Source organism: Lepidochelys kempii, chromosome 5, assembly GCF_965140265.1.
Source record: "Lepidochelys kempii isolate rLepKem1 chromosome 5, rLepKem1.hap2, whole genome shotgun sequence".
NCBI classification, from domain to species: domain Eukaryota; kingdom Metazoa; phylum Chordata; order Testudines; family Cheloniidae; genus Lepidochelys; species Lepidochelys kempii.
In genome coordinates, this window is record NC_133260.1 from 118228693 (window position 1) to 118242025 (window position 13333).

Genomic DNA, 13333 nt, shown 5'->3' on the forward strand with positions numbered 1-13333 from the left:
CATCGGGGCAAACTGAGATATAGACATACTTCAGAAATCCCGTTTTAGCCCTAGTAGTGATTTCCGTCTAGCCATCACAGAGGAATGAAATCAAGATAAAGGCTTGAGAGAAAGACCATTTTGATCCCTGTAAGATCATTTAAAGAGCCAAATGCATACACTCTACCTTTAATGGCAAGAATTACCCCATCTTTAATCTTTTAAAACAGCGGTCTTATTAAATATAGCTTTTACTGAAAGCTCCTATCCTAATACGAACCACGTACTGTGTGCCTTCTCTGCTGAGCTACAGCTGTAAGCCAGGCATGATTTTAAACATGATAATAGGAGATCCACTCTAGAGGCTGAGCGCACAGAGAAGTACTCAGCCTCCAAAAATCACAAACCTTGTCAAGATATCACAGGAAATTCATTTAATTCATTCCAAATGAAAAAGCGGAGACTGAAAGTTTCATAGTTCAGATATGTGAGCAGAGATTCTACCGCTAGGCATCTCCAGTAACCTGGGCTGTTGGAGGTCAGTTTATTTGAGATAACACTAATAGGAGAAAAAAAAGAAAGAAAAGAAGGAGAGGGGTAACAATATCTCAAACACTCAAATTCCATTTGTATGTTCTCCATTGATTGTTTCATATAAACAATGTTAAATATGAAACAAAGAATAACTATATAGTGACTGCAGTCTCCCAAAACACTTGTGAAAGGGAGGGTTTACATGCTGGCAATTTCCATTTGGGATACAAACGACCAATAAGCTCCATGTAGCTTGAAAGTTTCTCTCTCTCAACAACTGAAGTTGGTCCCTGTGGCAAATGGCCGACGCTATTGTGGTTGGTCCCTCACTTTTCCTTGGTGTGAGGGTCAGGGCACCACCCCTGCCCCCTATTCTTGGGTATCGATGGCTCCGCTAGTGCCCTGGTGGGGGAGAGAAGGAGATTGGGGAAGGGATCTGGATCAGCCCCCTACTCCGGGTCCCAGCCCCAGCCCCGTCAACTTCGCAGTCTTCTTTCGCTCTTTCCCTTTGTGCCAGGGAAGTCCCTCTGTTCTGCTTGGGCAGTGTTTCCCTTCCCCTGTTACTCTGATCCTCCCTCCAAACTACAGTCAGATCTCCTTCTGTCTGACCGAAGCAGGGTGTGTGTGTGTATCGAGGGGGGGGGTGTTAGTTAGGTCTCTGGAAAGGCTTAATTGGCTTCAGGTGCTCTAATTAGCATGTAGTAGCCTCTCCTCAGTCCACAGGGAATAAGGCCCTCATCATCCTGGGGCTTATATATCTCCCATCAATCACTCTCCTGCTGCATCACATATCCCCCACCCTACTCAACACCATGGGGTTGAGCTACTTGGGTGGAGAGGCAGTGCTGTCATGACAGGCCGTCAGCATTGCCCTGTTGTCTTCCAGACCTATGATGTACCCAGAAGTGGAAGGGTTGCAGGCATAGGAACCATATAGTCACTCTCACATTCTTCTCCTCGTTTCTGTGCATCCACTGGAGCGGAGCATGGTCCATCACCGTAGGTAGTATTGGAGAGTCTCCATAACCCTTTTAACCACCAGACATACCTTTTTGACGGTGGCGTACAGCTGCTCCCCAGAGAGGAGTTTCTAACTGAGGTACAGGATTCGGTGCTCCTCCTCCCCCACCATCTGCAAAAGGATGGCCCCTAGCCCTACCGCCGAGGCATCTGTCTGTAGGGTTCAGAGTAACAGCTGTGTTAGTCTGTATTCGCAAAAAGAAAAGGAGTACTTGTGGCACCTTAGAGACTAACCAATTTATTTGAGCATAAGTTTTCGTGAGCTACAGCTCACTTCATCGGATGCATCCGTAGCTCACGAAAGCTTATGCTCAAATAAATTGGTTTGTCTCTAAGGTGCCACAAGTACTCCTTTTTTTTTTGTCTATAGGATGAATTTCTTCTCAAAGTCTGGGGCTATGAGCACTGGATGACTGCAAAGGGCCATCCTTAAATCTGTAAATGCCCCTTCCACTGCATCAGTCCACTTTACTGTATCTGGGCCCCAAGCTTTTATCAGGTCCATCAATGGCCATGCCCTCATGGTGAAGTGAGGAATGAATCTGTGATAGTACCCCACTACCCCTAGCAAGACTCTGACTTACTTTTTTTCAATTGGTTGGGGCCAGCCCTCTATTGTCTCTACTTTGTTCCACTGGGGTTTCACCAAGTCCCTCCTACTACATACCCAAGATATCTGGCCTTGGCTAGCCCTACTACACACTTGGGAGGGTTAGCAGTGAAGCAGGTCTGTCTAAGGGTGTCTAGCACTGCTTCTACTTTTCCTACGTATGTCTCCCAGTCAGGGCTATGGATCACTACGTTGTCTAAATAGGCGGTATCATACTTGATGTGGAGTTGTAGTAATTTGTCCATTAGTTGTTGGAATGTTGCGGGGGCTCCATGGAGTCCAAAAGGAAGGACGGTGTATTGGAAGAGGCTACCAGGTGAAGAGAAGGCGGTCTTCTCCTTGGCATCCTTGGCCATGGGGACTTCCCAATAGCCTTTGGTCAAGTATTGGACTTTGCCTAACTGATCACCTAGCTCATCGATGAGTGGTATCGGGTAGGCATCGAATTGGGATATTTCATTCAACTTCCAGAAGTCATTACATAACCTCAAGGTGAGGTCAAGCTTGGGGATTAGGACGATAGGGATAGACCACTGCTTGTGGGATTCTTCAATAACCCCGAATTCCAGTATCCTCCTCACCTCTGTCCTAATTTCTTCCTTTTTGGCCTCCGGTATTCAGTATGGTTTTACCATTACTCTTGCTCTGGGTTAATTCAGAGGATATCCTCACTTGCCCTTGCGGGCTGTCTGCCTGGGGTGCAGCTCCCTGGGTGACCAGGCACATCTCCTGATCACGCCAAGGTTTCAGTAAGTTAATGTGGTAGATCTGCTCTGGCCTTCAGCAGTCTGGTTGCTTGACCTTGTGGTCCACCTCCCCAATGACTTCCACTATCTCATATAGCCCATGCCAGCTGGCCAGGAGCGTGCTTTCTGCTGTTGGTACCAGCCCTATCACCTGTTCTCCTGGCTGAAAACTCCATGTCTTTTCCTGGCAGCTGTAATAGGTCTGCTGGGTCTCTTGTGCTTTCTCCAAATGCTCTCGTACTATGGGGGTCACTAAGGCTATTCACTCTCTCATTTGAGCCACATGCTCAATGACGTTCTTCCCTCAGTTGGGTTGTTCTTCCCAAGCCTTCTTGGCGATATCTAATATGCCATGTGAGTGGTGTCCGTATAGTAGCTCCATCAGGGTTCCTTCCCCACTCTGAACTCTAGGGTACAGATGTGGGGATCCGCATGAAAGACCCCATAAGCTAAGTCTTACCAGCTTAGCTTAAAAACTTCCCCAAGGTACAAACTTTGCCTTGGCCTTGAACTGTATGTTGCCACCACCAATCATTTTAAACAAAGAACAGGGAAAGAGACCACTTGGAGATGTCTTCCCTCCAAATTATCCCCCCAAGCCCTACACACCCCCTTTCCTGGGGAGGCTTGAGAATAATATCCTAACCAATTGGTTACAAAATCATCAAAGACCCAAACTCCTGTGTCTTGGAACAATGGAAAAATCAATAAGGTTCTTAAAAGAAGGATTTTATTAAAAAAAAAAAAAGGTAAAAATCATCTCTGTAAAATCAGGATGGAAAATACTTTACAGGGTATTCAGATTCAAAACACAGAGGATCCCCCTCTGGGAAAAACCTTAAAGTTACAGAAAACAGGAATAAACCTCCCTCTTAACACAGGGAAAATTCACGTAAAACAAAACATAAACTAATCCGCCTTGCCTGGCTTACCTATACTGGTTGCAATATTGGAGACTTGAATTAGCATGGGTTGGAGAAGATGGATTTCTGTCTGGCCTCTCTCAGTCCCAAGAGAGAACAACATGTAAACAAACAGCACAAACAAAACCCTCCTCCCCACCCCCCAAGATTTGAAAGTATCTTGTCCCCTTATTGGTCCTTTGGGTCAGGTGCCAGTCAGGTTAGCTGAGCTTCTTAACCCTCTACAGGTAATAGGATGTTGCCTCTGGCCAGGAGGGATTTTATAGCACTGTATACAGAAAGGTGGTTACCCTTCCCTTTATATTTATGACAGCTCAAAGGGGGAGAATCCTGTAGATGCCTGGGGAACCTCCAGTATCGCAAACATCAGGTACAGTAGAAGGGTATCCCGGTCTTTTCCGTCACAGGCCACCATCTTCTGGATCATGCTTTTGAGGGTATGATTAAATCGCTCGACCAGGCCATCTGTTTGAGGATGGTGGGCTGAGGTCCGCAAGGCCTGGATGCGGAGCAGGATACATAAGTCCCTCATTAATTCTAACATGAACGAAGTTCATTGGTCAGTCAGGATCTCCTTAGGGATGCCCACTCTAGCATAAACCTGGAGCAATTCTTTTGCTATTGCCTTGGATGTGGGGCTTCTTAGGAGAATGGCTTCCGGGTACCATGTGGCGTAGCCAAGGATGACAAGTATGCTTTGGTAGCCCTGGATGTTTCTTTCTAGTGGACCCACAATGTCCATGGCTGTCCTTTCGAAAGGGACTTCAATAACAAGTACGAGCACCAATGGAGCCCATAAATGAGGTTGGGGGTGATGCAACTGGCATTCTGGGCTGGAGGAGCAATAGCGCTGGACTTCTGCCTCCTTAGAACTCTATCCAGGGTCTTATCTACTACTACATGTCCCGCAAATAAATGGATGTGAGCTAGCCCTAACACCGCCCTTGTGTGCTTCTGTGGTACTAAGAGCTACTCTACTTCTTCCCCCAGTATTTGCACTACTCGGTACAATAGATTGCATGTGACCACATAGTATGGCACTGAGCCTTTGGTTTTCCCCTCTATGGGCACGCTGTTTACCTCCACTACCTCCTCCCTCACATTTGCATATAGCAGGTTGTAGGCTTGGTCCTGCTCAAAAGTCTTGCGTGTGGGACCGATCTGGCACAATTCTGTTGGATCGGTTCCAACTCCACCCCTTGAGTCGCTCCTACTGGTGCTGGGGACTGCCTCTGGGTCCTCACTGGTCTGAGCTGTTTCCTTGCCTCCCAGACAGGTTTGGCTACCAACCAGGGTGGCTTTCTGGTTCCCTGTGAAAATCCCGGTTCCTAACCTTTTATCTGTCCTCCTTTCCTGCCTAGATTTCTGGGGCTTCCCAGGGGTGTGAATGTAATTCTGGGGGAAGTCTGGTGAAAATTGGGGTGGGGCTATCTGTGGGTGCCCTGATCTCAGCCCAGGGGCTGCTACCCTCTCCTAGTTCTATTCTCAAACCCTGGGAAGTTCCAACCCATTAAAACCAGGTAGGGGAGTCTGGGGACCACCGTTGCGGTCACCTTGGGAGTATTCCCCTGGATCTCAATCTGCACTGGGATCGTGGGGTAGAAATTTATGGTGCCACAGACACATTACTCCTATATTTTTGGCCTGGGTCAGTTGGTCTTGCTTCACTAACTTCCCTGAGAGCAGCGTGACAGCACTCCCAGAATCCATCGAAGCTATGATCTCGATGCCATTCATTTTTACTGAAATGGTGTACCCAATGTGGGGTCATTGCAATCCCCACACCAGGCCAATTAGGCTACATTGCTCCCCACGATACCCCAAATTGCAGTGTATGGACTCCTCCTTGTTGGGGCACTGGACTGTTATGTGCCCAGTTCCCCACACTCGTCAGACCGATACCTTATACCGGTTATTGCCCCCTGACTTGGGCTATTTGGCCTGCTCCCCCAGCCCTCTCCTCCCAGGTCCCCTCAGGGCCTCGGGCTATTCCTCGGTGCCCTTTCTTACAGTTACGGTTCGCCTGGAGTTCTTGATAATCTGGGGCCTCAGGGTCGGGACTGGCTTCCTGGCCTGCTATATCTCATGTCCTGGGATCTGGAATAGTTCACGGGCTGCCAGCCATCTCTCTAGGAGGGTGACCTACTCGTCATAGGTGGAAGGGTCACTCTGGCCAACCCAGGCTCAGAGGCCGAAGGGTAGCCCCGTTATATACTGGTCCAACACCATGAGCTCCATCATTTTCTCAAAGCTTAGGGCCTCGGGCTGTAGTCACTTCCTGGTCAGGTGAATTAGATCAACAGTTATGACCGTGGTGCCTTATCCTCACTATAACACCACTCATGGTACCTCTGGACTCAACACCGTCCTTACCCTGGATCTGGCAAGGATCTCTGCTTTCAGCTGGGGTTAGTATGCCAAATCATAGACGACCTTCTGGGCCTCCCCACACAAGATCAGGGTGAGGATGCCAGACCACTGATCTCAGGTCCAAGGCTGCCTTCTCGAAGGCCAGGAGGTACGCCTCCACATCATCCTCCTGCATCATTTTCTGCAGGCAGTTGCTAGCTCCATAAGGGCTTTCACCTGGTTCACTGCTTCCTGCAGCATGGCGCGGTCCTGAGCAGCCTGGCTCATCAGCAGGTGATTGGTCTCCGGCTGCAGCCATGCCGCCTCCTGTTAGGTGGCTGCCTGGACCCGGGTAGCCTCCTGTTGGGCTGATGTGGCTTACACTAGCGCCTTAACCACATCGTCCATCTTGGGGAGGCGTTGGCTCATCCTGGATTAAGTCCACAGCGTGGAATCCCACTGCACACACCACATGTGGCAAATGGCCAATGCTATTGTGGTGGCTCCCACACTTTTCCCTGGTGTCTTAGGTCAGGGCACTGCCCAGCCCCTATTTTTGGGCACTGACAGCTCCACTAGTGCCCTGGTGGAGGAGAGAAGGTGAGCAGGGAAGAGATCTGGGTCCACCCCCTACTCCGGATCCCAGCCCCTTCAATTTCACTGTCTTCTTACCCTCTTTCCCCTTGGGCAGGGTTTCTCTGTCCTCTGTGGTGGGGGAGTCCCTCTGGTCTATTTGGGCAGGGTTTCCCTTCCTTTAGAACTCTGATCAATAACAGTACTCCAAACTACAGTCAGCTTTCCTTCCCTCCTCCTGTCTGAATGCAGCAGGGTTTTTTTAACTAGGTCTCTGGCAGGGCCTTAATTGGCTCCAGGTGCTCTAATTAACCTGTAGCAACCTTTTCTCAGTCCACAGGGAATAAGGCCATGATCATCCTGGGGTTTATATACCTCCCATCTATCACTCTCCTGCTGTCCTCTGGCCCTCCTGTATCACAGTCCCATAAAAAGATATGACCTCACCCACCTTCTCCCTAATATCCTAGGACTGACACAGCTACAACACCACCGCATACAATAAGAGAGTCAGTTATGAAAACTGAGAACAATCTTGGAAAAAGTCACAAGAAAAGCACAATGTGCAACACAGTATTAATGCTTATGTGACACTATCTTCCAAAGGATTCAATCAGAAACAGGATTCTACCATGTAAGGTGCCTTACAAACATATGCATAAATGCAACCAGATGTGCCTGCAGAGGTAGTGAAGCCTGCATTCATACATATCATAAAGAACAATGGGCAAACTTCCAAAAGGTTCAGAGTTCAGGTTCTATTCAGATGCTTAACCTAACCAAGGGGTTTGTTTTCACAGTTTGAGCAATATCTTAATAGGGTCTCCTGTGCAACATCCACTCCTTTGTAAAGGATCTCTGTGACCACTACAACCATTATCTACATGGGAACATAATATTAGAAAACTATTTTGTAATGAACTGTTACATTGAGACCACCACCTATTACCATTCTTCATTCTGCAACATAGCCCTGGCCTTCTGCAGTGGCAGTTAGGCTTACTACTCCTTTTCCAGCTGCTTGTACAGACATGTGGTCTCTTCCTTGCAATGAAGAGCATCTGGATGCCTGCAGAATAGCTGGAAGCAAGGCAACTGAGCCAACATTATATGACTTCCCAGAAAGTGCTCTCCAGATCATCAATAATCCATGGGCCACAGTCTGAGAACCACAACCTAGTATTGTCTATGTGTAGAACTGTGTGAGACGTCTTGTGAAAATCACATTTCCATCTCCAGCTGCAGCTGGAGCCTGGAATCTTAAGGGGGGTGGGGGGAACTTACTCAGATACGTCAAAAATTTAAAATGGTCAACTTGAGATTGATTCTAGAACTAGGGAAAGTTCATTTCCCCACTCTCAGGCCCTATTCTCCTATCCCTTTTTAGAAAACACCATGTGCAAAATTCAGTTAACTGCCATTAACAAATTTAAACACAGGCAGTCTTCTCTGCTAGAAATCTCAGTGTTTGTATGAGACACCACTTGGCCAACATACACGTACTACCTGACTCCCAATATTTCCCTCTGCCCCAAAATCTAACATTACACTACATCATGTGCTAAAAAACAAAAACACCACACCAAAAAAACCACATAGGCTGTGTGTATGGGATTTTGTTTGTGTTGCGTTAGGGAGACCTTCTTGTGCAAAACCTTTGTCCTTCTTTCTTGAGAAGAATCCTGACCTTAAAAAATTCTTCCTCCCCCTTCCTCTTCAGCTCACTTCAAGTACTCACCATATTATTTCTGTTACCTTGATGAAAGAAGCAAATGAATAATAGTTACAACTCATACCTGGCCACAAGAGATTCATGCGATATAAATTTCTCAGATTACAAATTCCTTATGTACTAATAATAATTCCTTTGCTCTTCAAAAATATTTATTAAAAATACCCATTCTATGAACTAATCAATATGTTTTTCTTCTCTACTGGTCATTAATTTGGTGCCTACCAAAAAAAGTGTTCACTTTTCAACTGCTGAATTCTTGCACTTTATGTCCAACATGAGAAACTTTCCTTGATTCTTTTTATATAAATACGAGACCTCCTATTTTTCTTCTGCAGGCTCACATTAAATTTTTAAAAAAGAAACATGTGGGTATGAACAAAGGCTCAACCAGGCAGTTTCATTTAAATTAGTACACCAATAATGGCCCAGCAGTGGAAAGAACTGCTACAATACAATTGCAGGTAATTATTCTTTTAAAATATATACATATCAAAGAGAACAAGACCAATTCATTTACAAAGAAAAGGGTTTATTAGTACTGCAGCATAATAAAAGGTCATTAAAACTGACATCTATACACAGTCTTTTAGACTTCACAATAAGCAAAACGTAAAGGGAACAGGATAGGGACAGAATTCTAAAATTGTAATGATGTTTCTTGGTGTCCATGCCCACAGTTAACCTTATGCATAGAAGTAGTATGCCTATTATACTGCAAGCTTCAAACTCTCTTTCTCCTCCCCTTCTAATGAGGTTTCCTGCTCAGAACGAAAGGGTCCTGAGTGTTTATGGGTCAATGTCCTAATTGATAGCCCATTTTATGCTTTATCAGTTAGTGTCTGCTACAGACCACCAAATCACACTAGGGAACAAGATGGTCAGCTCCTTATGCATTTATCTAAAATGTATAGGGGAAAAAAGCCAGGTGCTCATGGGAGATTTCAGAGTGAGTGACATATACTGGAGGTCTAATGCTACCACGGCTAAAACATCATTGGACTTTCCAAATATTATAGAAGACAATTTCCTAACTCCAAAGTGTTGCAGTCAGTCAACACAGGGGAACTCTATATTAGCCCTAGACCTGAAAGATAAAGAAGAACTGATCGTGGACCTAAAAATTAAATAGTAGCTTAGATACAAGTGATCATGACTTGATCACATTTATAATGTGCAAACAGAATAAAGTCCAGACCACCAATATATGCACTTGGTACTTTAAAAAATAGCCAGTTTCACAAAAGTGAAAACAATTATGAGCCAAATCAGCTGGGAGGGAAGAGTTTAATCAGAAAAATGTGAATTGTAATTTGGAATTGTTTAAGAACACTTCACTAAATACCCCAAAAGCCACAACTGAGGAAGAAAGCTGTATTGATTAAAAAAACCCACCCTGGTTTAGAAGGAAAATGAAGACAGCTTTAAAAAAGTATTGAAAAAAAAAAGACATAGCAAAGGGGACGTAAGTTAGGAATTGTAGAAAATTGATAAGGGAAGCAGAGGGACACATCTATGGCCACCAGAAATAAGGACAATAACAAAGTGTTTTTGAAGTATATAGGAACAAAAATAATCCTAATATGCTATTGGTCCATTACTAGATGGAAAGGGTAGAATAATCAATAATGTAGAGAAGGCAGAAATGTTCAATTAATATTTCTTTACTGTATTTGGAAAAACAAATGATGTAGTCTCATCAGATGATGATGACACTCTTTCCGTTTCACTAATATGTTAAAAAGCAGCTCGTAAAGTTAAATATTTTTAAAATCAGCAAGTCCAGATGACTTGCATCCAAAATTGTTGATTTTCAGTAAGTATTGGAACACTTAGCATGTTGCAGAAGAAAGCTAATATGGTGCCAATATTTAAAAAGGCTCTCTGTGCCTCAGATCTCCATCTGTAAAATGGGATAATAGTGCTGCCCTTTGTGAGGATAAATAAATCCTAGGTTGTCAGCCACTCATATTACAGTAATGAAGCCATGTAAGTACTAGAGAGAGAGAGATCCAATTAAAAGCATAGCAGAATTTCACTAGTTACAGATCTGTTGTCAGCTACTGACTATTGTGAATGGGCAAGTAAGCAAACATCCATAAGCAAGGACTATGCATCAGAAGGTGCAATTTGTTCATTTTGACAATAGCAGTGGAGTTTTAATCAATCATATAGGATAATATTTGACCATATGCTGTTAAATTAACTTCAGTATGCTTTTTAGTCTCTCGTGGAAGCTCCAGCTGCACTTTGGTACTTCTCTTTGCTAAGAGAAAAGGGAAAGATGTGGGGGGTGATTAGGGGGAAAAAAGGTGTGAACTAGTAAAAGATTTTCTACTGTAATCCAAAGGGGATCATTTCAAATCATTAGCTATCTTAAATATTAAACTGTTAAAATCATTTTTAGGAATTGTTGGAATATACCGTCTTTTTCTGGAATAAGGAAGGGAAGCCGGGACAGGAGCTGGGAGTTCTTACCTTAGAAAAATGTAGCAAGCAGCTGCTATCTGTAAAATGGTCACTTTAGGTGTGCAGCTCTATCAAATTTAAAAGGCCAGCCCTAAAAAAGCACTCTGGGGGGAAATTCCCAGAAGAGGGCAAACCTGCCTAATAGAAAGTTAGTAGGGACCAGAAAGTAGCTCATAGGAAAATGCTTCTACTAGGGCCTCTATAACAGATGTTACAAACTTATTTCCTATGTGTGGTTCATTGTTCCACTACTTATGTAAAAGGGAGCAAATTTCTCTGTTTGTGCAACCTACTGCTGTAACTTCCCTGAGTTGGCTGGGCAATGCAATTAGAGCATTTGATATGTAGCTGCCTTGTCCAAAGTTCATAGAACCTGCTGTATCATAACTATGCTTTAGATATAAAATACTTCCATGATCAAATCTCTCAACTGTGGTTGTATTACATCTGAACTGATGGCTCTCTCTCCCCGTAATGTAACCTCACCCCAATTCTGTTGTAATAAAAGATCAGTGAATGGGGCTGATGCACAGTGATTTCATCTAGCTATTACTGCTTCTAGCTCTTCAGCAAGAGCAAAATCACTATTCCATGTGGCTGACATAGTCTTCCTAGTTCACAGGTAAGTCCATCTGAGCTTCATGGTCAGGGAAATGCTTTTTAAAAAAAAAAAAAAAATAAATAAAAAATTGGAGGGGATTTTCATTTTCTGAACAAACAATAATCTATAGACAATAAAATACAATTTCACCTTCAATTAGGAAAAACTTCTGCCTGTTTCCTATAGGCCTGTATTCTTTCAGCCCACTGAAAAGAATACAGGCCTATAATTTAATTGTTCATGAAAAACCTGAGTTTCTCACTGTAGTTTTGCAACAAGCATTTTAATTGCAAATTCACAGAGAAAAAAAAAACCTACAGCTGTGACAAGAAAGCCTACATATAATTAAAACCCAAACAAAAAAAAAAATTCCCACAAATTTAGCTGTGGGATTCTTCTGTTAATATGTACTTTTTAATGTGGAGAAGGGGCGCAGTGGACAAAAGTCTTATTTTTTAAGCTTTTTCTTTAAATAGTTGGTATCTTTCGGTCTTCCTATATGTGCTGTGATTTACCACTGCCCGTAGACATTGTACACAATACAGTTTTGCATAAAACCTTTTTTTGCAAAAGTACAGGATGCAGCTATAACATTTGCTTATGCACCCACTGCATACTTTTGTATTTATGCTCACAAAGTAAGCGTGTATGCACACTTAGTTGTGCAATTTAAGTAGCTGATTAGCATGCACAAAAACAAGTTGTGCAGACAATAGCTAAGTGCAAAAATTTGTTGAGTAAAGCTGAGCACTTGAATCTGAACATTGACTTACGTTTTTTATGAATATCCATGTCACATCCTGAAACAGCTATGCAAAAGTTAATATCCCCAACTCTGTAAGCCTTATGTATACTTTTCCTAACTTTTATTTCTAAATGTAGAATTAACAAGAAGCAGAGACAAAGACTCCAATAGGCAGCTTTATTTATAATACTACAACGACTCTGCAAGCGTGAGAACTCTTACAACACAGCACCAGACAATTATTCTTTACCAAATAAAATCAGAGACAACAAGACCAATTAGTTTATGAAGTAAAGGGCATGCAAGCAACACCATAAAAGGTCATCAGAACTGACATTCATCTGCACATCTCTGTACAGACATCAGATTCATAGCAGTCAAAACTTAACGGAAAAAAACTGACAGGTTTGTACTGCACCTATGAATTATAATGCTCTCTTACACACTGAACAGCCCAGAGTTGGTGTCCACTCACTAACTCTCCACAATATATGGGAGCAGAAGTTATTGTGACAATTATATGCTGAGTTTCCTGCGCGCAGTGTTGCTGTAGCCATGTCAGTCCCAGGATAAGAGAGAGAGAGAGAAGGTGGGTTAGGAAATATCGTTTTTTGTGAGAGAGACAGAATTTTGAACCCACATTGCGCTCTCCTTCAGGTCTGGGAAACTTACTCAGCGTCACAGCTAAATACAAGACGGAATAGATTATTTATCATAAGTAATTGACACACATTTCAAGGGAACATTCCGGCAGGTATTTCCAGTCAAAACTCTGAGATCTGCCTCTCCCAGACAGGCTGACCAGTAGGAAGCTGTGGTGCCTTTTCAGGGGCAGTTATGTAGTGGTGTCAAGATGCGAATGAGATTTCAGACGGTCAAGACACATGAAGAGTGAAGCAGTGCTGTGGCCTCTGCTTTACAGGTTGGAGTCTCCTTTTATTTAAACCACTTTTACAACAATATTAAACTCCATTACCTTCAGTGAAGATACCCCAGCCTGATTTGCACCAAACATGAGTCAAAGAAGAAATCAGACCCAACATATCTGTAGA